The sequence below is a fragment of the Spea bombifrons genome, chromosome 4 (genome assembly GCF_027358695.1).
Source record: "Spea bombifrons isolate aSpeBom1 chromosome 4, aSpeBom1.2.pri, whole genome shotgun sequence".
Classification (NCBI taxonomy): Eukaryota; Metazoa; Chordata; class Amphibia; order Anura; family Pelobatidae; genus Spea; species Spea bombifrons.
The window spans coordinates 1,869,435-1,897,400 of record NC_071090.1 but is presented as its reverse complement, the minus strand read 5'-3'; the positions used below and the strand labels follow the sequence as shown (position 1 = coordinate 1,897,400).

General features: G+C 43.3%; 1 protein-coding gene across 1 annotated transcript in view; it reads right to left on the bottom strand.

Annotated features, from left to right (window-relative positions):
- ARHGAP8 (Rho GTPase activating protein 8) overlaps positions 1-9,317 on the bottom strand; it is a 37,099-nt gene extending 27,782 nt beyond the window's left edge. The window contains exons 1-2 of the mRNA XM_053462718.1: positions 9,238-9,317; positions 129-213 (exon numbers count right to left, since the gene is read on the bottom strand). The gene's annotated coding sequence lies outside the window, so the exon portion shown is untranslated. The remainder of the gene's footprint in view (positions 1-128; positions 214-9,237) is intronic.
- Between the last annotated feature and the right edge of the window lie 18,649 nt (positions 9,318-27,966).

The window sequence follows — 27,966 nt, the reverse complement described above, 5'->3', positions numbered from 1 at the left end:
TTCCTCTCACATGTGACAGTTCCCTTTAAATCCACGTTTCCACCTCTCCCGATGAGTGCTCGTCTGCATTAGGTAGCTGTGTATGCGTTCCTTAAGTTATTGATAACATTTCTGCCCCATTCCCTCACCTTTCCGAAAGAGAAAACAGGAAGGGGAATGAGATCTTCGGAGTCTTTGGCACCGAGTGGCCCCCGATCCGCTACAAGCCAATCTCTGCGAGGGAAAAAACAAAAGAAATGTATATTTAAGAAGCGTGAATTGGGATAAAATTTTCTATAAATTGGATTTTTTTTTGTTGAATAATTGTTTTTCAACACATCACAGCATACATTCACACACCATCGAGACACAGAAACACACGATCACACATGCTAACATCATACACTCACACATGTGAGTATCATACACTTACGCATACTCACTCTAATATCACATATTAACGCACACGCTTACCCTAACACCATACATTTACACACAGTCACTCCAATATCATCACACACACACACACTCTAACACCGTACACTCACACACACTTACCCTAACACCATACACCTACACTCTCTAACACCACACACACTCTCTAACACCATACACCTACACAATCTAACACCATACACCTACACTCTCTAACACCACACACACACACTCCAACACCACACACACACACTCCAACACCATACACCTACACTCTCTAACACCATACACCTACACTCTCTAACACCACACACACACACTCTAACACCACACACACTCTCTAACACCACACACACTCTCTAACACCATACACCTACACTCTCTAACACCACACACACACACACACACTCCAACACCATACACCTACACTCTCTAACACCACACACACTCTAACACCATACACACACACACACACACTCTAACCCTCTGATGACCCATAGATGAAAAACCCAATCGACCAATTTATCACTAAAAATGATATGAAAAATCATCAGAATAATCAAATTATATGAAAGTTCCCACATTCTGGAATGGAGTATAAATATATTTTGCGGCGTCTTCTCATAAGCTGCTCTCTAGCAAAAAAACACCCAAACTTTGATCTTTTTAAGGAAGAATATTCCAATAATCATCTATGGGCTGCAAATTAACACTTACAGCGCCACCTACTGGCACATAAACGGTACTATCTCCGCGCGTCCGACCACCTAAATAACGCATTTAATGCATTTCTCATAAACTTCCACTGCAGAAAATACATGTTTTTGCCTCTTTATCCAAAGATAAATAATAAGAATTTGCCCCGTACCTACCTAGGGGGGCAACTACTGCCAGGCCTATTACTCATAGCCAGTGAAGTAGCGTCACTATTCACTGAAACGTTACATTATAAGGGTCTGACCCCAGTGCCACAAACAGGTTGGGTGGCCCTGGATAAAGCATGTTTAAATCATTTGGTTTAAGTCATGTCACTGCTTGATCTATACATTATGCAGGGCCAGTTCAGCTCTTCCAGCAGAATAGGTGCCAACCCCCACCTTAGTGAATATACCCCTACAGCCTAATAGTGAGCCGGTGAGATGATTAAAGGATCAAAAAGAAATCTCCTTATTTTTTTTCATGTTTTTATTTTCGTGACAAATGAACGGATTCAGCGGCCGCTGAGTGACTTTCGTCCCCGTGATTGTTATCTTCTGAGCTCATTACTTCTTCTCAGACCAAAGATCCCTCTTTCTCTGATTAATTGCGCTTTTAAACGTTCACAGGGCGTTCCGCCGGCTTTATTTCCAAAACGATTATAAGAGGATTATAAATATTTTGGAGAAACAGAATGTTTGGTGGCGGCAGCGCCGGCTCCCTGCGTTTAGTAAACAGGGGATTTTAGTTTTTCGGCATTCCAGACCGAAAAATGAGTCTCTGGGGCGACTGTAGAGTCAAAAGTTTTTAAATGTGTTACATGTTAACCAGTTGTTCACATACCCCCCCCTGGTGTATCGGGACCCCCAGGGGGCGGAGCTTGGGAGGTAGAATGCGGAGTATGAGACCGGAGAATGAAATCGTTACCGTGGAAATTGGGGTCTCAAATTCCGCTATCCTGTCAAGCTCTACCTGGGAACTTCATGGCTCCTCCTACCCAGAGCCCCCCTTGCGAGATGCGGGCAGGAAGTCTCTCTGACGTCAGTGGGCGGTCCTGTTGACATCAGCGGGTGGACCCATTGACAAAGGTGGGCGGTCCCGTTGACATGCATGGGCGGTCCCATTGACATCGGTGGGCGGTCCCGCTGACGTAGCCACACACCGCTGTTAAAGGGGGGAAATGGGCAGAGAGTGGGGCGTGTCAGAACTATGCTAACAATAAGCATTATACTTTAATAGAACTCGGGATTCCAAAACTTACACGCTTATATATATTTAATTATAGAATATTTTTTTGCCCCCCCAAAAAAAATATTTTTAAAATTTAAATAGAAAGGAAATGTATCAGATGACTGCTTCCTGTACTAACTGTCAGATTTGCTGCCGTTAATATCTGGTGCGCCTCTGAAGGCTCCTGTTGGCTCAGGGTCTTTGCAGATGTTCCATCAAGAGCTTTTAATATTCTTCTCTTTTTAAACAAAAAAAAAAAAGACCCGGAAGGATAGAAATCGCGTTTGGAAATGAAATCAGGTTATAATCTCTAATAATAGAAGCCGGCGCTTTTCTGGAGCAGCTGCCGGGAGAAAGGCAGCCCAGAGACGCCTCGGCCGGGCAGCCGCTTATCTTGGAGGATTAAACAGGCGGAGGAAATGCTGAGGTCACAATTAAAAGATAAATAAAAAGCCTGCGCCGGCTCATATCCAGCGTAAGCTCCAAGGCAACGATATGTGGCCACTGGCCGGGCTGTCGGGGCATTCGGCTAAAAGTCCTGCTGTCGTGACTGTCCGTGGCGAATCAGGACAGTTGGCAACTATGACATCATCAGTTTCGTTATAACAATACGTTAATAAGCCGGTAAGGACAAAGTATCCTTAGGACCCCACCAATGCCTAAACGTCAGAACCCTAAAGACCCCACGTTGAGACTGTCCAGCTCGTCTATGGGGGGGGGCATTGATAAATAAGAAGTTATCCTGGGATACAGCAGAAGGTGGAAAGTCAGGATTGGCGTCACTGTCCCAAATTATTTTGGGGACTGGCCCTTTAAAACGCACCCCAAAGTTACGGCATAAAGTGCATGGGACGCAGCTTAGACAATCGTGCCCTAAAAAAGAAGTCTGATGAAGCCGGGAAACTGCCGAAGGACAGAAGAAACGTTTTAAAAAGGACCCGTCCTCGGCCGTGATCTTTATACCAGCCGGTTAATGACCTTCAAGCGACCTTGGAATGCACAGTTAACTTTATGCTGAGAAAGCGGAATTTATTTAAAATAAAAAAAAAAAATTCTGCTGAAGATGCTTTTTTTTTGTTTTGTTTTCTGTTGGAGGATAAAAAAGAGACAAAAATAGGGGCGAATTTGTCAGAAAACATTATAAATAAAGATATGAACTGGAAAAAAAAGTTTACAAAAGAAAAAAAAGTGCGGTCCTATTGGTCGGAATGCGCCAGAAACCGACCAATCGTGCTGCGGTGTCGCAAACATGCAAATGAACACGAATTCCCATAAACCACTTGGATCAGCAGATATAATAAACCTCGATTATAATTCATTTCTTCCTAAATAATATATTTTATGCAATTTTCTGGTTATTTAAATTATATATTTTGTGAAATTCTTTCTTTATTTAAATGGTACATTTTGTGCAATTTCTTTTTATTAATTTAATTTATTTATATATATATTGCCTGATTTTTTTCATTATTTAAATTATACATTTTACGTGCTTTTTAGTTATTTAAACTATAAATTTTGTGTTATTTTTCTGTTATTAAATTATACATTTTTCTTGTGTTTTTTTTTCGTTATTGAAATTATATATTTTGCTATTTTTTATTTGTTTTTTTATGCCTGTGACACTTCGTAATTCATCAGTATAAACATTTTATTAACTGCTTGGGTTAAATTTTCCGCTTTCTTCTCCGACTGTTTTGTACACAACAAACCGCTTACCGCCAGCAGCATCAACCGCTGAATCTGCCCTCCGCGGGGCTGTAAAGGTTAATAAACGGTGTCGGCGTTCTTTATTAACTACATAGTTGCTGGAAATTCCTGGGCGGGGGCTGGGCATTCCTTCGGTAGACCCACCTTGATGTCATAGCTCGGCTCACGTTATAGACTGAGCTGCGTATGATGTCATACATGGAAACTGTAGACGCAGGGCATGGATTTAATACCCATACTTGAAATTAGTTAAACTTAACTTAATTATTGAGTTTAAGTACTTATTTACGGTCTGTCTGTCTCCATATATAGTTCTACAAATACTCGCCCGGTTGTTGGCTTTATGTTAAAGGGTTGTGGATAAGTGGAGCAGCCTCTCAGCAGATGTGGGCCCCTTCAAGTATTATCTAACTAGAGACATATGCATCAAATTAACATTTCCGTCAGCGTAATTCCTCCACGCTGCGTAAAAGCGAGTTTTTTGGGACAGTCTTGCCCTTTATTACGCAACCAAAGCATCTGGAATCTATTGTAACCCCCCCCCCATCCACTTTTTGCTGTCCAAACTGGAATGAATGGTAAAATTTAGTAACACAAACTGGGAATTCTGGAGCGAGCGCGGGCCTCCACGACGACGCTCTCAAACATTCTCCGGGTCTGATTCATCATTTTTAACGTTTCTCGGAGAAGGAGAGCGAAAGCCCCGAAGCCACAGACGTCACAGACGTTACGGAGCGAGGCATTCGCGGGGTCTCCGGTGCTTACATGAAAAGAATATCGCGAGGTCCCGCTGCTTTATAGCCTCTAACACCCAGAAACCCAGACGCTGCCGGCAGATCGGCCCCCATTCGGCCCCCGTCTAGTCAAACCGTAATCAGTCCTCGGTCTCATCTTGGATTCAGGAGCAGGGCCGCCATCGGACAGGTGCAACCGGTACAGCCGCTTGGTCCCAGAGAAGCGCTAAGCGGGGTCAAGTAACGTGCATCATGCGGGCCCCTAGGACCAGCTCCCCCCAACCCCCCCCCGGAAACATGGGATGAATGGAGTTTGAGGACCCTGCCCATGAGCTTGCAATCTATCCTTTAGCTCATGAGGGTCCCGCTCGTCAGCAAACAATCTGATTGAAACATCCCACCAAACTTTTCACAGAAATTTTGGCCGGGAACACTTAATTGTCATGTGACACAAAAGGTAACCACTGAGAGGTTATTGCCATAGAAACGGAAAACGTTTCCAGACATTTAGTTGATTAAATCTTCAAAGGAAAGACAGAAATGATGGAACTACAGCTTGGCACCAAAACTGTCGATTTGTGAGAACGTGATATTTGCCAAAAAGTCACCAAATTTCCAGCGGATTTAGCGAGATGTATATCAGGATCTCGTATAAATATAAATATTCTAATCAGCAGACAGGAAGTCTGCACGTTTTTTATTAGAAAGGGTTTTACTCGAAACATAATCTTTTTTTAACAAAAGGGATGCATTTTTCCGTTACAATAGCCACTTCCTGCCGTGTCTTCAGCTCAGGAAGTGCCAGACAGATAAAGCGCACCGGAAAATTGCTCCCCCGTTTTTTGAACAGTAAAAAAAAACCAAAACATTTTCTGGTATATAAAAGCAGGATTTCAGCTCTGACTTTTTAGTAAAGGTGTCCGGAATAACATTATTGGTAGCATTTGAAACGATCAAAGAGGGGTACATTTGTTTTAGGGGGTGTGGTTAGGGGTGTGGCTGGGGCGGTGCTATACACTATTCCGGGGGTATTTGTGTGACTGAGGGGGGCATTTAGAAGAAGAATAATGGGGTTTATTTACCCCGTTTCATTTATAAAGCTGTTCCCTGCTGTTTCTATACACATTATCGGGGCTTTTAGGGCTGTAGAACCCTGCGATCCCCTCATACCCAGCAAACATTCTGACCTCCTAGAAAAGAGGGGCATCAGGGGGGGAGAGAGGGGCATCGGGGGGCATCAGGGAAGAAGACCAGAGATCCATTGACCCCGTCTCCTGCACCATACTTTTCTAGACTGGTACTGGATGTGGTGTCCATTCTCCGGGCCGCATTTTCGTTGTTGGGGTGAAATTACGCCTTCTGCCTGTCGGACGCCCATCACCCCACGGCGCTCGTGACCAGCAAGAGGCGTCACTCACCGGAGCCGCTGAACCTTAACACAGTTTGTAAAAGTTTCCGCTCCGCAAACCGGCCGAGGACTCCTGAAATTCGAGTTCTTCGTGTTTTTCTGCAAAACAAACAGACCTCACAGAGAGCCGCGCCGAGGCCGTTCCCTAAAAACAAGGTTTTCTACCCAATTCCGGGACCCTCACTCGCTTACTGAGGCCCCACGGTACCAGGGCCTAACGCAGGCTGAGGGTCACGCGGGGAACCCCCACCTGGGGAGAGATACGGGCGCCATAACTGGGGGTACAAAAAGGAAGTTATGATGTTAAAACGCACTGATACCAAAGGAGATGAAGGCCCTGCTCCTAGGAGCTTACAATCTATTGGACCTGACTTAACTGTTTGTTTACTGGAATAAGGAGTTGGGTAATAATCCTTACTATTTTCCCCGATACCCCACACAACAGAGTGAGTATGGATAAGTACCCCAACATCACCCGGGGCGCCCTGAGCAAGTACACTACTACGCAACAAGGTATGAGTATTGGAGACACGTCTCCACGAGCCGGCACCTGCCCCGCCGGCACACAAGAGGTTAAAAACCACTTCCTACCCATCGACGAAGGGGCTCGATCTGAGTCACCGGAGCGCGTCTCCAATCGCGTGCGATTATTCGAAGTTTTACATATTTCACCAAAAATTTCCAGTTAACAAGTCTCCCCCCCTCCCCCCCCCCCGGGTTATTCGCGGTCTGCGGAGCAGGTTCGGCCGGGCCGCTGAAAATTAACCAGAAGCGGGTATTTCATTAAAAAACGGTATTTTTATGGCTTCGGTCGCAAAAGGTGACGGCTTTAATGCCTTTCACGAGATTAGCTTTCCTAGCCCCGAGCGTTTGTCCCCCAACAGCACAGTATCAGGGGGGGAGGGGGTTAATTTATTTTATCTTATTTATCAAAAAGCAGACCGGCCCCCATCCGGCCCCCGTCTAGTCTCCCGTTTCTCCTGCTGTAAAGACTCAAACCTTAATCAGTCGTTGGTCTAGTCTTAGATTCAGGAGCCGTATGTCTATCCCATGCATGTTTAATACCCTCGCTGTATTACCCTCTACCACCTCGGCTGGGAGGCTGTTCCACTTTTCTAAAACTTCCTTACATTCCATCTAAAGCCTGTAAACCCTGAACTTTATAAGTGAAACTGTAACATTTTGATCGTTACACGTGATTTCATGGTCTGGCGGACACCCCAAGGACATTGTCCGAAAAATGCTGCTAATTGTGAATTTTTATTTTGTAGTAAATTTGGTGCAATCAGCATTATGTTCCTGCAGGAGACAGAATCATGGGAACAATGTGTCTGGGGGGGGTATTATTAGGATTTGATTTATGGGTTCTCAGGGTACAGCATGCAGCTCATTGCCAATGGATAAGATATGATATTGTGGTCTGGCTCAACAAAGACAGACGTAGGGAAAACTGGTATTAAAATGATTGCTGCTGGAACACATTTCATTCTGTGTTAATAATTATGATGTCACAGATATTAATATACGTGAAGAATATTCAAACTAATATCACATTCATTTTAAATCCACAAAAGGTGAATTTCTGACCCATAATGTCTTCATATTTTTACGTTTCTACAATATTTTCTGCCAGACCTCCGTCGCTGAGCAGATGAGGCTCACGGGGCCGGTGAGTAGGCCAAAGGAAGCCGTAAAACGGGGGTTTAGATATAAAATGACATAAGAGGGCGACGTACAAATTAGATATCTGAGGAGCCTAAAAGGATTAATGTAAGAGAGAGGGCATTTAACCCTTTCCTTTGCATAGTCGAGACCCCCGCTATCTGGAGACTGAAGCAGAATTAAGCGACTTCTAAGTCCACTCAGGATAATTATTCTAAAATAATTGAAAAAATATCACACTGGACATTTTAATTTAATCTGGCTTGAAAAAAAAAAGGCGTATTTCCCTTGAGAATTTCCGAGGAGACCCCCGCAGCAGCTGCTGTACATCCATCAATATCTACAGGGACCCTCCGAGCTCTGAATGCTGGCTTGCCTCAGGGAGATCATGACGGCCACAGTGAAGCTGTACTCAGTACCAAGAATCCCAGTGACAGAACCCAAACAATCCTGATGCGGGGCTTTTCCTACAGCAAAAATACCCCCCCCCCCAAAAAAAAGAACACTGGTCTGGTCTATAAAATACCCCAAACTGGCATCTCTGGGGTCCAAGAGGTTCTGCAGCAGCCACACTCCCCACCCCACCCCATGCTTCCAGATCTGTATGCGCAATCAGTGGCAAACTGTATGTCCAGGTCATGAAGATCCATTCTTACCCCCACCTGCCCCTCCTCTATCTAAAAGCTTCTACCCTGCCCTGACAACAGGGGTAGACCATGCCATAAAGGTGCCCCAGCACACCAGAAACACCATTAACCCATCACGCACCGGACGGCTGTGCAATGCCCCGGCACTCAAAAAGCTTGGCATGTGCCTGGGCTCTGGACAGGAAAGAGTGCTTGGAACGTTGGGGTTGTTTTGTTTTTATAAATTGTTACATAATTGCCAGTTTGTAACAATAACATTCCCTGGGGGTATGAGGAGGGGGGCTCTGATTACAAAAAAAGGTAACTTATCAATATCATGTTTTAGCCACAATTAACCCTGTGTGTGACACAACCCCCCCCCGATCATTGGGAGGGCGTCTGGTCCAGGGGGCTCTGCCAGGATGCAGACATAAGCATCTCCTTAATGTGTCTTGGTCTGCCCCCCCCCCCACCTCCTTCTACCACCCTGCAAATCAGGCAAACCCTGAACATGCTGAATGTAAAGGGAGAAGACCCCCGGAAGGGGACGCTGAGACCCACAGAGGGTTAACCCCTTGCCTGCTGCAGAGGAGCGCATGCCCAGGGATCCCTGTCTGTGATCACTGATGATCTGGAGGCTGCAGCGGTATCTGGGTGATCTATATTATTACATGCAGCCATGCATTAACACTGTGTTTGCCAGAGGGGGTGCCCCCCCCTTACCCACTCCCCAATCAGCTGATGGAGAAATGCTCACCTGGTTGATGAGTGAGGACAGTCTGCAGCGTGGGGATCCCGGGGGATCTGTCTGGGGGATCTGCCAGGGGATCCAGTGGAAGCCGGTGTCTGGTTTAGCAGCTCCGAGGTAGGGCGAGTGAGATATTAACCCAGCCCTGGTGCTGAGAGGCTGCCTCCATCCTGCGAGGCTGCCATCCTCCACTGCTGGAGCCTGAAGGCGACTCCCCTCTCTCAGCCTCCCTCCTCCCTCACACAGCCTCCCTCCCCCCCCCCCTCCCGAGCCATGCTCAGTACCACTCTCTGCCTCTCGGAGGAGGGGGTATTATCTGATCATCCCCAGAACACAGGGTAATAATTATCCCCAACCTGCTGTTTAATCATAAACATGGCAGAATGCATTCACTAACTGAATAAACAGGAGCTAACAGGGAGACTGAAGTGACCTGCACTGCCAGCTGCAAACAGCCCCTGCTGCCCCCTCCCTGAGTGCCTGTCCCTTTAATAATCACTATAGATAATGTGCAAGATGCATGGATGTGTACAGCTCATTAACCCCCTGTGTGCCAGAGCATGTTAAAGCATCATGTAGTAGAAGAGGTCCATGGTGCTATTGAGTACCCTCTCTGGAATATGGGGGGGGGGGGGCTGGGGAGGGGGCTCGCTGGGGTCTAAGTACCCTTTAGGGGACAAATAAAATGCAGAATGCCCCAGTGCCCCGGATCTGGTGTTTCTTGTGTCCATAAAGGAGGATCAGATGGAAAGATCATTTCATATAAATATAAATCAGGCAAAATACTGGGTCCAAAATGCTATGGGAACAAAAGCTGGACTAGATTAACATCTCTTTAGCGTCCGCAGGAACTCGATGTGCTTCCCAAGCCGCGTGTATATCTTCTAACTGGAGAATTTACCGGCAGATCGGCCCCCTCCGGCCCCCGTCTAGTCACTCGTTTCTCCTGCTGTAACGACTCAAACCTTAATCAGTCGTTGGTCTCGTCTTAGATTCAGGAACCGTATGTCTATCCCATGCATGTTTAATACCCTCACTGTATTACCCTCTACCACCTCTGCTGGGAGGCTGCTCCACTTACCTACCAGTACTCAGTATAGAGTTGTAAATAGTGTGTCCATTCCAGTTTTAATGGGGTCTAAGAGAACATATTTAAGGTGCCCCCCCCTTCAACCCAAAGTATAGATTTTTATTAACCACATGCTCTGTGTAATAGGTAATGTAATACATCAGTTCGCTTGCTCGTCTCCTTTATCTTCTGACAGGGGGCCGAGCAGCTTGGTGGTAGCGGCCCTCTTTCTCATTACCCCCTGTGCGTGTGATTTTTGGGGAGGAGGTGGGGGTCCATCGTGCCGACTCAACTCAACTCATTCCTAAAACTTTCCCCAAAGTAAGGCACATTCTCAATGATCCCTTTTTTTAATTCCCCAAAAATCCAGCCGGATTAACCCTTTCCGTTGGGTCATTTTTCGGTCATCGGTTTATTTTAGGAAGTAGTTATTCTGAACATCTGTCGCCGCGCAGGGTAGGTGACGTCTCTGTAAGAAATAAATCAGGACTGAATTAATCCAGAGCCTTTATAAATATTTTATCATCCTTTAAAACGAATGCTTCAGCAAGTCAGAGGTCTCCGGCAACATCTGTTTCTGCACCGAACGGGGCTTCCGGTCCGACTGGCCGCCCCCCCAGTATAAACCAGTCAAAAAAAAAGAGAAGTTTACGTGAATCCAGACAGCGTGACAAACCTGATCCTTCATAACATTACTTCATACCAGTAAATTCATCAATTTAATAAAAAAAACGTATTTTTACATAAAAAGGTACATTGGGTGTGACCCCGGTCTACTTAAAGGGAGTCTTAAACTATACCCCCCCTACGTTGTATAGTGTTCCTGACGAAGAGACCTTAGAGGCCTCTAAAGCTTGCACTCTAAATCTACTCAGTTAGCCGATATCAACTTGACTCTTCGTCTCCAAAATTTAAGTCATACCTCCCAACAGTCCTGGTTTTCACGGGATAGTCCAGAATTTCCTGCACTGCCCCTCTCTCCTGGGTAGTTGCCCCACTATCCTGCTTTCGTGGGCAGTGTGGACCAATCAATTTTTCAGCTCAGTTGCCCGGCAAAGGGGGGGGGTCGGAAGACCTCCTGCAAGACAGCCCCGCGGCAAATTGGGTTGCCACATACCCTGGTTTGCGGCCCTAATGCAGGCAGTTTGTTTACTGGACGCGGGGGAAACGATTGAAGGCGCCCGGATGTGACATTTCACGCCAAAAGCAGACGATTAATCCACCACGCGGAAAACGGTCATTTTTAATTAAGTGGGCGGCCGTTGCCAGGATGCCGCGATTCTCGAGGCGCTGCGGATCCTGGGAACGCTTCACACAACAAAAGCCTCAATCAATAAACCCTCGAAGAGTTAAATCTTTATCTCCGAGGTCTGTTCATTTATTCCAATCCGCAAAAGAAATGGCAGATACATTGTAACTGCCCCCCCCCCCCGAATATCACTCGCTTCCCCTACAAAGATTTACAAGAGCCGGCCTGACGGACAGACGAGACGGACAAACCGACAGCCAGAAATACCCCAATTTCAAAATATAATTTAATTCAATGTGCAGACCAATCAAACGGCAGAGAATTCAAAGGAGATCTCCGGCCAATCGCTTCTGATTAAAAATACATTTTCTTTTTTACCCCAGTTGTAGTTTTTGCCCCATAATATAATGTTTTCAGGCAGCTGCATATCAGCCGTTTGTATGATTCTCGCTCTGTTATCTGACCCCCGATCTACTAAACCCCCCCGACTCCTTATCATACTGCCTGTGGGGAACAAAAGAATGCCTCGGTCTTATTCACACAGTCGGACTCTTTGACTAATGAAAGTCTATGGCGGAAAGGACTTCATTAGCATCGCCATAAAGCAAACTGTTGAAAAGTGTGATTCATTGGTAGGTACATGTGCCCCTTTGCCCCACATCAGGGACATTGCTGACTCGGTGGTAAAGTTTCGGGGTAATTAGACAAATGTTTTGCCCCGAAGCGGAGGAAGTTAGGGGTCCTTTCTTTGGGAACAATTCAAACATGAAAGAGTATATCGTTTCAAAGATATTCTGCTGTAAAATTTGAGATTTGCTGCTATATCATAAAATGTTCATATATTTTTCTTACTTCTTTTTTTTTTTAAAGTTTGTCACCCCCCCCCAAAAAAAAATGGTTTTTTCACCATCAATAAATTCTCCAGAAAAGAAAACAGCCAAACCAAATAAAAAAACGTAACATATTTTCCTACGGAGGAAGTCGGAATGTTACGGTACAGACGTTCGGACCGGGAGATGAAATATTTAATTCATACACAGATTTCTGCGACAAGCGCAATATGGCAGCCAAATGGCAGCTGATCCGCCAACCAGCAGACTTCCCGTCTCGCTGCTTACCCTGGCAGGGACCGCTTTGCCTTCCGGTATCTCCATGTTACGGCAAAAAAAATATATATTTTGGCAGCTGAGAGAAGAATAGAAAGTGAGTTCAGTTTGAACATTTGGAGTTATTTACTAACGTTCCGGACGCCCCAACATCCAAAGACACTGAGAGAATAATAACTGTTACCGGTGGGAAAAAGGAGAAGAAAAAAAATCAGCAAAATGGGTAAAACCTGATAAAAGTTACTGGGGGGGGGGTCAAGTCTTCCAACGTCACCTTGAAAAATAATAAGCTTTTTTTTCCAAAAAAGTTTGCTCCTTCCAAGCATCCTAGCTTCCCCCCTACTTATTAAATGTAAAATTTTACCCAAATAAAGATCTGCATCAAATAAATGAAGTTATGGGTTTTTTGTGGTTTTTTTCTTTTTTTTTTTGGTTCTCTATGCCTGGTTTTTTTTTATCTGTCTCAGCACTAAAATTATCTGGAATAGTAAACTAAATAGAGAAGGTGTCTGTGATGCAAGGACGTTTAGATGTAATGTAAGTAGGGTGGTAGATAAGTGGAACAGCCTCCCAGCAGAAGTGGTAGAGGGTAATACAGTGAGGGTATTAAACATGCATGGGATAGACATACGGCTCCTGAATCTAAGACGAGACCAACGACTGATTAAGGTTTGAGTCTTTACAGCAGGAGAAACGGGCGACTAGACGGGGGCCGGATGGGGCCGATCTGCAGCCGAAAGGAATTTTTTATTTCTTTTTTTTGGAAATTTTTCATTGGGAACAAAAATCTAATACATAGACTTCATTAACTAAACAGTTAAAAAAGAAAGAAAAAAACCTCACAGAATTAAGTCATCTATTTTATTTTTAACATTTTTTTTATGGTGTATATTTTTGAGTAATACTAATATCCTGCTTGTTGGAAAAGAAAAAGATATTTTTTGGAAAAACAATAAAAAATACTATTTTTTCCTAATTTTTATTAGGATAAAAAAAATTGCCTTCAAATTATTATTAAAAATATAAAAAAAAAAACCCACAATTTATTTTGCCCATATTTTTGACAGAGTGTTGACTTGTTTGTAAATTAAAGATATTCCTGGAAAATAATTTAAAAAAAAAATTTTTTTCAGTACAAATGAAACTGGCTGAAAAATATTCACAAAAAATCGAATTATTTTGCCCATTTTTTTTTATCACTTCCAGTTGTAAAATTTCCAGCTCAGTTGTTTTTTTTTTTTTTGTAGATTAAAAATTCACAACAATGTAACCGTTCAGAAAGTGGATGCGGAAGTTTTTCAAAGCATCATAAATCTGCGTGTTTGCAAATATTTGGACAGGATTATTGCATATTTCATGACAAATACGGATTGCTTTTCTGTTAACCCTGTGAGTGCCTGGCTGCACTTATCTCTTTAAATAAAACCAAAAAACTCCAGAGTAAGTGAGATGACGTGGATGCTCGCTGGAGCTGAACGGGTTAATCTGCGCAGATTTCGTACTGTAATTAAATTAATATTTGTGTGTTTAGTAAATATTTACTAATTTATTTGGGAAAACAGTAATAATTGAACCTATCGTTCCATCTGTGAATATGTCAGCAGATCGGCCCCATCCGGCCCCCGTCGGCCCGTTTCTCCTGCTGTAACGACTCAAACCTTTATCAGTCGTTGGTCTCGTCTTAGATTCAGGAGCCGTATGTCTATCCCATGCGTATTTAATACCCTCACTGTATTGCCCTCTACCACTTCTGCTGGGAGGCTGTTCCATTTATCTGATCTGCTGGCCTCGCTGCCATGTTTTGCCACCTGGCCGCATATAACGCCAATCACAACTACGAATTTATTGTGGAAAGAAGAAGCGTTCCTGCAGGATAATACGCCGGTCCGTATACAAAAGCTGATTTGCGTCTCCTCGGGTCCTCAGTCCTCAAACAAAATCAAGTAAAGTCGTTTGTTTGAGTGATTTTAATACACGGATGCTTCAAAAACCACGATCTAGGCCACGAGACACGGATGTGGCCAGAAACATAGCTCCTGATCACGCTAGCACAAAAGAAAAAACCTAATGCAGAGAGAAGCTGCAGCTCCAGAGCTGCAGCAGAACGCCCCCTTCGTGTTTGGATGTTCCATCACAGTGATTGGATGCTTGAAGAAGCCAATCAGTGGCTGGAAAGCGCTATCACTGAAACCCGGGGCAGCACTTTCCGCACGCCGCGAGATGAGGTCATCCGGACGTGGCAACAACAGCTGGGAGGGTGAGGGGCAAATTCATTTAGGGGGCAAAAGGAACGCCATGGCAATTTAAAGGGCCCTCTCTCGCCTGGAGCGTCCCTTTGATAGACGCTCTTTCTGATTGGCCGAGCGTGGCCTGCGGATACGATGATCTTTAATTATTACTCGGGAGATTAGCATACGGCTGAATAGACTGAATGAAGACGAGGCCGCGCAGGACCGTCACCGATCACAGACAGGGAGTCTCTTTGGGAGACGCGCAGAGAGCGCTCGCCGTCATCTCTTTCCAGGAACGGCAGCGTCTGGGAGCGGAAGATGCAGCTTCGGTCCAACAAAGATATTTCTTGTCACAGAAAATGCCGCAGTTGTTGGCAAGCGGATCATTTCGACGACTTCCTCGGACTGCTAATCGCCGCTCCGTCTAGAAAGGCGGAGATCCCGAAAAACCACGAAACTTATAGAAAAAAAAGGAAAAAATAACAGACAAAAATATCCAGATGGCTCGGAGACGTTCAGAGATTAATATTCATTTTCGAGTGGGTTTATTTGGACTTCTGTCTCCTCGCGCTCCGTATGACGAGCGTTCTCACGTTTCCAACGTTTTTATTTTATTCCTCGTATCAGATTAAGAATACGTTTCCTTAGATATTGCCCTGTTTGATTTTTTTTGCCCCAGTTGTAGTTTTTGCCCCATAATAGAATGTTTTCAGGCAGCTGCCTATCAGCCTTTTCTACTAAACAACCCCCCCACTCCGACTCCTTATCACACTGCCTGTGGGGAACAACAGAATGGCTCAGTCTTAATCACCCAGTTGGACTCTCTGACTAATGAAAGTCTATGAAGGAACGGACTTCATTAGCATCGCCATAAAGCATCAGCTCAGTGTGGTGTTTGAGCCGGGAAAGTCACCCAAAATATCACATGACTGACAGCGACGGCGGCTCCAGATCTGTATACAGCGCTGGGGGTTATATTTCTGTATACAGAGGAAAATATTTAGTTTTGTGGGATTCACCTCTTGTAAGAGAGGGGCAACAGGAGGAGGGAGGGGCATCAGGGGGAGGAAATAATATTTAGGGACTGGAGAGATTTCCTATAACGTAACGTTTATGTGTTTTGTTTATAAGGAGTATTCTACGTCGGCAGCATTTTAAGTTTGTTTTATGTGTTTTATGGTTTATATTAGAGCGTTACGCCGGTTTTCCTGCCTTAAATGAACGCCACCTGCTTCCCATTAAACCCAATCATTTTTTTGTGGAGGAAGCGAAGCCGGAATATGAATCCTAATTAGAGCCGTCATTCTGCAAATACAGGAGGAACATCTCCTGCTAGCGACCAATAGAAAGGCAGAGACCTCGCCCCGGGATGGTGACCAAACCATCAGGTACATTTTCCTGCCAAATGACGTCATTTTCTAAATTCCAATTTCCTTAGTTTGGTTCCGTTTTAAATGAAAAATAATATTCTAAAAATATATCTATTTCTAATTATTGATTAATTACTATTACCGAACAGAGCAGGGAGGCTGAATGTTTTAACGTATATAATTATATATATTTTTTTTTCTTTGGTGATATAGCACAGACTGGGTTAGAGGTTCCTCGGGGGCGTGTCATTTAAAAATATGCCAAATGAGTAGCCAATGAGATAAAAGTAGCTGGGGAAAAATATTTGAACTGTAGATCAGGCTTTCGGGCAAACGAGGCAAATGCCTGGTGAGTTGGTACCCAATGGCACCTCCCATGTAGGCCTCATGGGCCACCAGCTGGATAAAGATGGCCGCACAATTAGGGGGAGGGTAACAGGAGAGGAATGAGTCCCAAGAAGGGACTGGACAAACTAAACAAGGATACTTGGGCGTTATGTAAATATCCCGCTACTATCATCATATCCAAGCAGAGAGTATGCAAGCAGGTTGGTATACTCCCAACAGTCCCAGCTTTCCATGCACAGTCCTGCTATCCTGCATAGCGCCCAGTCCCAGTTTAGATGTATTTTTTGGAGGTAATTGGGGAGTTTTGGTTCAAAATTTTAAAAACAATTACTAAATATAACAACAGATGTAGTTTTGTGATTGTTTTTCTGAAGTTTTTGGCACTTTTAATGCAGACGAGTTACTGTACACAATCCGGCAGAGAGAAATAAAAGTGCCAGGGGCTGAAAGAGTTAAAGCCCCATGCCTGGTTTTCCTTATATGCCGTAATACAGGGAATGTGCGAGGAGTGGTTGTTGGGAGCAATCTAATGGGTTGCTATGGCGATTGCACGATTGTATTTACTTTGCACAATGATGGCTCTTTATATATTAATTAAAAATATATATATATTTTACTATTCGAGGATCAAACAAATAATCTGATTGGAGGAAGCGCGGCGCCGGCCACGGAGTCAGGGCCTCTATGTGATAATTAATGCGCTTTTAATAAATCCATTAGAAGATATTTAGAGCTCTTTTACGATCTATGCGAGATAACGTTAGAGCGCGGGGGGGGTGACTTAAAGGTGTTCACAGCAACCAATATTTGTTCCTGCTGCACCATGCCATCGGTTGCTATAGTAACCAGACCACTTTTTAAAGTTTGCATGAAAATCGCTTATTGGAAATAACCCTCAATATGTTTTAAGTAACGTTAACGAGCAAAGATGGAATGTAGGGAAGTTTTACGTTTCTGAGAGGGTGGCAGATAAGTGGAACAGCCTCCCAGCAGAGGTGGTAGAGGGTAATACAGCGAGGGGATTAAACATGCATGGGATAGACATACGGCTCCTGAATCTAAGACGAGACCAATGACTGATTAAGGTTTGAGTCGTTACAGCAGGAGGAACGGGCGACTAGACGGGGGCCGCTGGGGGCCGATCTGCCAGCAGGTTCTGTGTTTCTAATTAATTACCCATAGCCAGCTTTTTTTTGTTTGTTTTGTGTTTTTGTTTTGTCTGAAAAAGTTCAGCCTCATGGAAGTTGAGACCGGTGGCAGCCTGTGGCAGAGTCAGCATCATGTGATCGGCTGCCCCCATGGGATCCCCATAGAGGGGGGCTCTGATACCTATTTACCGCTTGTCTTAAGCGCATCACACGGAATTTATTAGGATTCAGATCCGTTTTTCGTAACAAAGACCGAACAGTAACCGGATCATTGGGTTCCGGGCTCGGAACGTCGGAACAATGGATCCATTGTTTCACTCGGGTGGAATCTACTGAAACGTTGTAACAGCTGCCAAGCAGCGCCGCTCTCTCATTGGCCGACGGCTCGGCATCTGGCAGATGCGTTATCTCCCTGGAACACATGCAGATCCGCTTCACACACCTTGAAATAATACTTTTTTAGGTCAATCCAGAAAAAAAAAACTACAATAAAAATAAAATAAATTAAATTAAAAAGCTGCTTTTATTATTTTATTCTTGTTAAAGTTCAGAGTTTTGGCTGCTTTATGGTCGGTCGTGTCGTGTTATAAAGTCACCTCGTCTGCATTTGGTGTTGGTTTTGGGGGGAGAGACTTTTTTTTATTATACCATATTTATAAAAACAGGGAAATAGTCATTGGGAATTCTTAACTGGGGTCCATTTTGGGGAGGGGGGCATAAAATAGAGGAAGCTGCCTGTGTCGCTAACAGAAATTTGGACTTACAAGACCGCTATTAGTACCCTCCAATGCCTTGGTCCACTTCTGCTGGGAGGCTGCTCCACTGATCTACCACACTCTCAGTAAGGTCAAATAAAAAGATGTTATGAAAGGGTTAAGCCTTTGCTCCGTACACTCATTCAGGTGAATGTATTAGTGAGATGGAGAAGGGGAGGTCATGACTCTGAAACAGTAATATAGTTAAGGGCGGCACTTAAAGTGATCGCGGATATTGAAGCAGCCGGGAGTTACGATAATTAAATGGAGCGACTCAGCCGCTGGCTGCAAAATCAATACCTCGCCATTAACTTTCTACCCCAATCCAAAGCGGCCGCCGTCTTCCTGTACACTGGAACCGGCGAGCAGCGCGCCCGCGGACAGGCGGGTAATTAAGAACCCTGAACTGATACAAAGATGGAATAATCAATCGGTTTCCATGGCAACAACGGGTAAGATGATCAATCAGCACCTTTCCCCCCCCCCGATACGCCTTCGTACGCGGAACGCACATGGAACCCGCTGGGACTGGATTCTAGAATACGACGATCTTTCATTCTAGACGGGGACCAAGGCAAATTCCTAGGGGTAAAAAAACTGCATTATACCCCCACCTGCATTCCGAATAATCTGATAAAAAATAAAAAAAAGATTAAAAGGGGAAAATTCAGAAAAAAATTAATTCGTACTGGAAATTGGAGAATTCTTGGAAATTGTCTCTCATACCCAACGTCCAGACACCGGCGGAAAAGACCCGAAACGGCAGGAAAATGAAACTTTCTAGGGAAGTAGGAACTTTTTCAAAAGAAGGGATTTATTTTTATTTCTAGAACATTCACTTCGTCCAAACCAGGTCTGATATTTTAAATAATAAGTTACTCGGCCATCCGACTCTTGGCATCCATGTGAAAAAATTCCTACTGATGTCCCAACGCATGTCACTATTGGTCAAATAGAAACATGGAACCTGCTGGCATATCGGCCCCATCCGGCCCCCGTCTAGTCGCCCGTTTCTCCCGCTGTAACGACTCAAACCTTAATCAGTCGTTGGTCTCGTCTTAGATTCAGGAGCCGTATGTCTATCCCATGCATGTTTAATCCCCTCACTGTATTACCCTCTACCACTTCTGCTGGGAGGCTGTTTCACTTAAGTATCACCTTCTTAGTAAAAACCAATTAGGATAAAAGTAAGCAAAGCATGATGCATAAAATATTAACCATCCACATACCAGGGCCCTGTAAAGTTTTTAGAATTTTGGGCAATGTGCCTGTATTTATACCATGAGCTCCAGCGCCCCCTGGTGGCACCAAAAGCAGGCGAGATTCTCCCAAAACTGAACTCTTGCCATTTTTTAAAGGTGATCTAGTTCTATTTTAACCCATGGAGGAAATTGATACTATATATTGACAGTAGATGTTTACAGTGCCTCTCTGTGTAAGCCTTGACCACTTCTGCAGGGAGGCTGTCCCACTTATCTACCACCCCCTCAGTAAAGTAAAACTTCCTTCCATTCCATCTCAGTCTCTGACTCTCTAGTGTTAGATTCTTGTTGTAACTTTTCTCCTCCTTTGAAATAAATTCCCTCCCTTCCTGGTTTCTCTCCCTTCCCTTCTCTCTCTTCTCTTATTGTTACATAGAGAGGTCACCGCAGTCCCAACACTTATTCTCAGTAGGTTTTCAGCTGACAATGCGTCATTAATAGTTAATCAGAGTTAATATTAAGAATATTGAATTCCACTTGGATAATTGAATATCTGGTTAAAAACCTGCAAAGGAAATGTAGCCTCTGGGAAAAAAAAACATTCCTGCAACTTCTGAGAAACGAATTTACAAAATTCCACTAGGTGGCAGCAGAACAACAGAAATGGCCATTCGCTTATTATTATTATTATTATTATTATTATTATTTCATCTACTAATCTACTAAACACCCCGACTCCTTATCATACTGCCCGTGGGGAACAATAGAATGGCTCAGACTTAATCACCCAACCAGACTCTCTGACTAATGAAAGTCTATGGAGGAACGGACTTCATTAGCATTGCCATAAAGCATCAGCTCAGTGTGGTGATTGAGCCGGGAAAGTCACCCAAAATATCACATGACTGACAGCAACGGCGGCTCCGGGTCTGCAGATAAAGGGAGTTTATTGGGGAAAATGAGATTAAACCAGGTTTAAAAATGTAAAATACAGAACATTTTTAATTCTCACTTTTCTTTCATTTTACTTTATTGCCACTGAGAGGAGCCATAGGATGAGAATAAAAACCGACTCGCACACAGCAGCCTCGTACCTCTGCACTGTCACCAACTTTACCTTTAACACGCATGTAACACGCAGCAACATGCAAAAAGAATGACACAAACAGCAGAAAGATTAACCCTTTTGTTTCCAGACTCCTTAGAGTTGATCATTTCCCATCAGATGTAGCCAGGCCGATGTGCAGAGATCTCATTAACTCATTTTACTGGTGACATTAACTCTTAGAAACTGACATTAACCCTCTTAAACGGAGAGAGCCACTGAGATAAGCATATAGCTGTTCTGGATACAGAGAGGATGGTAGATAAATGGTATGGCCTCCCAGCAGAGGTGGTAGAGGGTAATACAGTGAGGGTATTAAACATGCATGGGGTAGACATACGGCTCCTGAATCTAAGACGAGACCAACGACTGATTAAGGTTTGAGTCTTTACAGCAGGAGAAACGGCGACTAGACGGGGGCCGGATGGGGCCGATCTACTTGTCTAATCTATTTTCCTCACAGTGGGGATCCCATTATTTTTACATTGATTTCTGTTGGGTTTAATCAGTTTTAATAACTATGCATTTAAACCTCATCTTAGAAAAATCAATATTCGAGTTTTCGTATTCTCACAAAACAGAGAAGGGGGGGGTTTGGAACAAAATGTTAAATAATTTATATAAAAAAGGAAATAGGATAAAAAGAACTGTTTAAAACGCCAGACATGATGTTAAACGCGTCGGACACTCATTTTAAGACGTAGCATTACACCCTCCGGCACATGAAGGGTTAAGTGTAAAATAGATTAAAAAAACCAATTAGTTCACCGTAAACTCATTACCTGGAATTAATTGGCTCCCTATTAATTGCTAATTCCGAAGAATAACCCGAAACGCGCGTTGCGTGAGAATGTAACGTTCTTACCTGTAATTAATGCTAATAAGTTAATTTATTCAAATCTTAAATAAAGCTGATTATATACATTTATTGTTTAATGAATCCAAGCAGAGGTCGGGGTTATTAAGCAGAATGAAATGGTTTCTAGCGAAAAATAACATTCCCTGCGAATTTATTACATTGCATAGTCGACAAGGGTCCTGATTTTATGCAGACAGTCCTGATAACAGTGCTAATAGAGCACACAGAATGTAGGTAAAGGAACAGACTGTTCCATATGTTCCAAAGTGTCTCCAAAACAATTACTGGTTGACAAACAGTTAAAGGACATTTTAATGCCCCTGACACCCCCTCTGAGGAAGAATGCATATTACTCAGTAACCTTAAGAGCCTTAATATGCATTCTTCAAAATAAAAAACATCTACCTGAGGTAGAAGCTTTAGCCCTGCCGCAGCAGCTGCCTACCTGGTATGACTATTCTTGTCACTGATTGGCTGCTTCAAGTAGCCAACCAGTGTCATGAAAGCTCTTCCATTGAAATTAATGACACATGAGGACGTCCAAATCCATAAATATGTATTTTTATTTATATTATATTATATATTTACTATATTTTTTTATATATTATAATACATATATATATTTGATTATATTTGTTGATATCATACTATATTATATTTATTTTATTATATATATTTCTTAGATGCATTTAAATTATAGCATATATTATATTTATATTATACTATATATTATATTTATTTATATTATACTTTACATTATATTTATTTATATTATACTTTTTATTTTATTTATTTATATTATACTATATATATTTATTAGATGTACTTATATTATACTATATATAATATTTATATTATGCTATATGTATATTTATTATACTTATTTATATTATACTATATATTATATTGATTTATATTATATGATATTTTATATTTATTTATATTATACTATATATATATTTATTAGATGTAATTATATTATACTTTATATTATATTTATATTATGCTATATGTATATTTATTATATTTTTTATATTATACTATATATTATATGTATTTATATTATACGATATTTTATATTTATTTATATTATACTGTTTATTTATGTATTAGATGTATTTATATTATGCTATATCTTATATTTATTTATATTATGCTATATCTGATATTTATTTATATTATGCTATATCTTATATTTATTTATATTATGTTATATGTATGTGTATGTTGAGTAAGTCTGCAGATGTTGGCATGCATTGGAATTAGCCTAATGAATTGGTTACACTCAGATACGCTTCAGGGTTTATTTGAGATTTATTACTAGGGGTGAGCGGCACCTCCTAACCACCCCCCCACCCCACCGGTCCGACCATCTGCCACGTCTAATTTTCTTGATTGAGTCACCGAGTTCCTCAATCAGCCTCGTCAGAAATTCCCTGCCGTTTCTCCTATTACCGTGAAGTGATCCAAGACCGGGACCCGGGGGGCGGGGGGGCTGGAATCACAAATGGAAGAAACCAGATACATGCGCGTGAAGTGCGGTCACATCTATAGCATATTCAGCAACACGTATACATTAAATTTAATATTTAAAAAGAAGACTTTTCCCGGGAGAAATGTTTTATTAAATATAATCAAATATTTATTTTCTGAGTGGTCCTGAACATTTTCTAAAAATAATAATAATAAGCCGCGGAATCTGTTCACCGGATGTAAGGTCCATTATCTGAAGGGAGAAGAAATTATAACGTCGTATAAACAGCGAGACGCTTTGAAGCCGGTAAGGTCCACACACCTGTCCCCACCCACTTCTGACGCCCACATTCCCGCCTCCTGCCACCCCGCCCAATACAGGTGTCCCGATTTGGACACCTGAAATATAAAGAGGTGGGGTATGAGAAGGGGGCGGGGCTACCCAGCTCCGCCGAGGGGATTCATTTAAAGGTCACTTTAAGGAAAAAGTAGGGGTTTCAGAATGGAGCAAGAATCTTAAAATCTCACGGCCCCCTCACGGCCCCCTCTTCCCATCCCTTCCCTGCCAAAAACACACCGTCCAGGATTTGGGGATTACCAGGCTGGGGGCCGGAAGGGGTACCCAGAAAAACCCGGAAAAAACCTGGATCGCTGACTGGCCCCGGGCACTGGGAGGGAGAAGCTGTGATAGAAGCAAATCCTGGTTATGGATCAGGCGGCAGATTTAATATTCACGTTTACAAACGCAATTCGGAGATGGATTCCGATCGGTCCGCGTGATCCGGGATTAAAAAGTAATCTGTAAAAAAAAAAAATTAACCATCATTTACAGCTCCAGCGCAGTCAGTGATAAAAACCGACATATTACCCCTAAAGTGGTATTTTTGGTGCATTTTTTAAAATAAAGATGTTAAATGTATTATTACACTTTTGTATGATAAATATTTTTGTGTATTTTTCCCCCCATAAAGATGTTAAATGTATTATTTAATGTTTTTTTTCTGATAAATATTTTTTTAGTGTTTTTTTTCTCTTAAAGATGTTAAATGTCTTATTTAATGTTTTTCGAATAATTATAAATCCTCGCGGTCTTCCTTCCAGTTCCTTTTTTTGTTGATTATTTTAAGATGATATCCCCTCCCCTTTTCCTAACGCCTCCTTATTCAGAAAGCCAGAAGCAATCAACTTCCAACAAGGGGGAGGAGTAACATAACAGGAGGGATTAATTATGCAAATCAGATGCAGATTAATGCCAGCAGCAAAACTACTTTTTTAATGTCACAAATCCAAGGACTGTCCGCGTTTATTCCGTATTAATTCATAAAAAAATTATATCCATGGAGGAGAAAAGTTACAACAAGAGACCGGAATCTAACACTAGAGACTCAGAGGCTGAGATGGGATGGAAGGAAGTTTTACTTTACTGAGAGGGTGGTAGATAAGTGGAACAGCCTCCCAGCAGAAGTGGTAGGGGCTAATTAGGCAAATAAATATATATATATATATATTTTATTTTTTTTTCTGCAAAGCTATGCTGTATTAAATAAAATATGTTTTCTGGTTTCACTTAGCCGGGTACTCAGACATGCGGTAGAATTACCCGGAATGATATGTCTGACGATACGGCGGCGGCAGGGGAACCGTCTTGATTGCGCGCCGTACTCCAAGTTTAGCTGTAATTGCGGACACTTAGATTCCACAGCGTTTTAAAATGAAATGTTTCAAATTACGCCGCTAATGACGCTCTCGAGTATCTTTATCACCACCTGCTCGGAGTGGCGACGGTGAACGCTCCGACAACAGCGCAGCCCGCCGGAATTCCGCTACACTTTGTAGTGCAAACCCTCGACCACTTGGGTTATTATTAGTTTTTATATATTTCTTAGATTTTAAGTTATTTTCCGGATCTTTCGTCCTCCAGAGACATTTCCCCCTAAGCCTTCAAATTCTACTCTTACCCCCAGCATGATGTCATAAACCGAGATAAACCCCCCCCGTGACTCAAGAAATAGTAACATTTACCCCACCGATTCTACATGATTTGCCCCGAATACTGAAAAAGAAATATTATAGTTTCAAAAATTCCATTAACACAGAAACCAAGAACCCGCCGGCAGATCGGCCCCATCCGGCCCCCGTCTAATCGCCCGTTTCTCCTGCTGTAAAGACTCAAACCTTAATCAGTCGTTGGTCTCGTCTTAGATTCAGGAGCCATATGTCTATCCCATGCGTGTTTAATCCCCTCACTGTATTACCCTCTACCACTTCTGCTGGGAGGCTGTTCCACTTATCTACATACCTGGGAACTCTCCAGGTTTGAGCCGGAGATCCCCGGGTGAAGCACCGCTTCACCAGTTCTCCGGGTCAAGACCTGAATCCTCTGGGTCGCGGGAGCGGGGTCTTGACTACCCGCTTATTTCCCTTTTAATTGGGGGTTGTTTCCCGCTGACGTCATTGGGACCGCCCACCGTCATTGGGAACGCCCACCGACGGATTGAGGGCATTGGGGTCGGCACCAAATTCTGCACATTAACGCCCCGCGGTGTTTCCTGTCACATGACGCACCCAACCGTATTCCCATTGGATTTTACCTGCAACGGAAGTCGCTACTTCCTGCCCATTTTAGCTTTTTTTTTTTAACAAGCTTTATTTGTTTCATCAAAATGCAAAAAGAATCTAATTTTAATAAAGTATTTTGGGTACAAATATAAGATTAGTGGCCAATCCCTGGTAGAGAGGATAATAATAAAAAAATGCAGAAAAATCCCAGAAAGCGGTTAGGTGACATCATCCGCCACCCGGGGAAACCTATTCATCTGGCTTTGTCCCGGCTCTTTTGTGGCGGCGCAGGCTGAATGCCGCGGATACGAGATTCCGAACCTCGATACGATGTAACTTTGAGCCATCATTACGGCCGCTGCCCGCCGTTCGGGGCGTTTGATGAGCTCCATTGATCGCCTCCATTCTCTGACGGGAGTGCGATCCCCCCCAGGGGGCTCCAGAAGGGCCGATCTTTAGACACCGCTATGATGATCGTCCCCGTATCCTAGTAACGGCTTCTGATTGTCTTTTAAGCGGCTTTTATAGAAATCCGATGGCATCAAGCGATATCCGCGGGCAGAGTTTCGTACAGCTGGTACAGAAATACACAGGAGCAAAAAAACTGCTGTTACATGCAACTCCCAGGCTGTGTCTGGCTGAGGGTAATGGGAGCTGCAATCTGAAAAAGTAATATATATATATATATATATATAAGATATATACCATCACGTATAAAGGTAAACAGGTAATCCCTGAAAACGTTGGAAACAGCGAGAGGGTGCTGGGAGTTTGGCGAGGGGCATTAGTGGCAGGAAAAGAGAGACCCCACCGAGAGTGCTGCGGCCGGTTCTGGAGACCCCCATCTCTAGGGACTAAAATAAGAAAGGGTTTGCTGGATTTAAATGATCAGGAAATATTTAGGGATCTCAATATGTCCGGCTTGGAGGAGAGAAAAGGGAGAGGGGATGAGAGAGAAAGAAAGAGGGGGAGAGAAGATAGACCGGGTGGGAGAGAGAGGGGGAGAGAAGAGAGGGGGGGGAGAGGAGAGAGCGTATGGGAGAAAGAGAGAGATATGGGGAGAAAAGAGAGTGAGGGGATGGGAGAGAGAGAGATGGGGGGGTGAGAAGAGAATTAGGGGATGGGAGAGATAGAGAGACAGAGAGAGAGAGAGAGAGAGAGAGGGGATGGGAGAGAGAGATACAGGGTGAGATTAGAATTAGAGGATGGGAGAGAGAGAACAGAGACGGGGAGAGAAGAGAGAGAGGGGATGGGAGAGGAAGGCGGGAAGAGAAGAGAGAGAGAAAGGAGATGAGAAAGAGAAACGAGGAGAGAAGAGAGCGGGGATGGGAGAGAGAGGAGGTTTTTATCTATGTGGAGATTATCTGTGTTTTCAGCCAAAACTTTCTGACCTTTGGAATGAAACTAAATTTCTCACACCCAAATTGGGCCATATTTAAAAAAAATAGATAAATGACAGAAATGTTGGGTTCTGGTTGTGCAGGACGGGCCGGCTCATCGCTCCTCCGCCATACGCGTTATAATTTCCTCTGAAGATTCAGTAATGGGTGTGCGGCAGAAATAAGTTTTCATCGGCCTCCCTGCTGAGATCCTCGCTTTAAATGCCATTTGTGACTTTTTTTCAGGGACACAATTTGTTTCTCAAAGGAAAATAACAGCGTTCCAGTGAAGTGGGAAATGTACGGCGGATAATCGGCGATGCCAGTAGGTTTTTTTTAAAGCTTTTTGCATGTTATTTTAAGAAAGAATAGAAAAAATATATAAGATCGGCCCCCGGCGGCCCCCGTCTAGTCTCCCGTTTCTCCTGCTGTAAAGACTCAAACCTTAATCAGTCGTTGGTCTCGTCTTAGATTCAGGAGCCGTATGTCTATCCCATGCGTGTTTAATACCCTCACTGTATTACCCTCTACCACCTCTGCTGGGAGGCTGTCCCACTTATCTACCACCCTCTCGGTAAAGTAAAACTTCCTTCCGTTCCATCTCAGCCTCTGACTCTCTAGTGTTAGATTCTGGTCTCCTCTTCTAACTTCTCTCCTGTGCTTAGTTAAATCCCTTTCTGTATTTAAACGTCTCTCCCCCCCTCTCTCTCTTCTCTCTCCCTTTCTTTCTCTCTATCTCTCTCCCATCCCCTCTTCCTCTTCTCTCGTTCATGCCGGACATATTGAGATCCTTCAGTCTTTTATCTTGCAAACTTTTCATCGTTTTAGTCGCCCTCCTCGAAGGTCTCAGCAGAGTTCTTCACTTCCACTGCCAATGGATCCAAC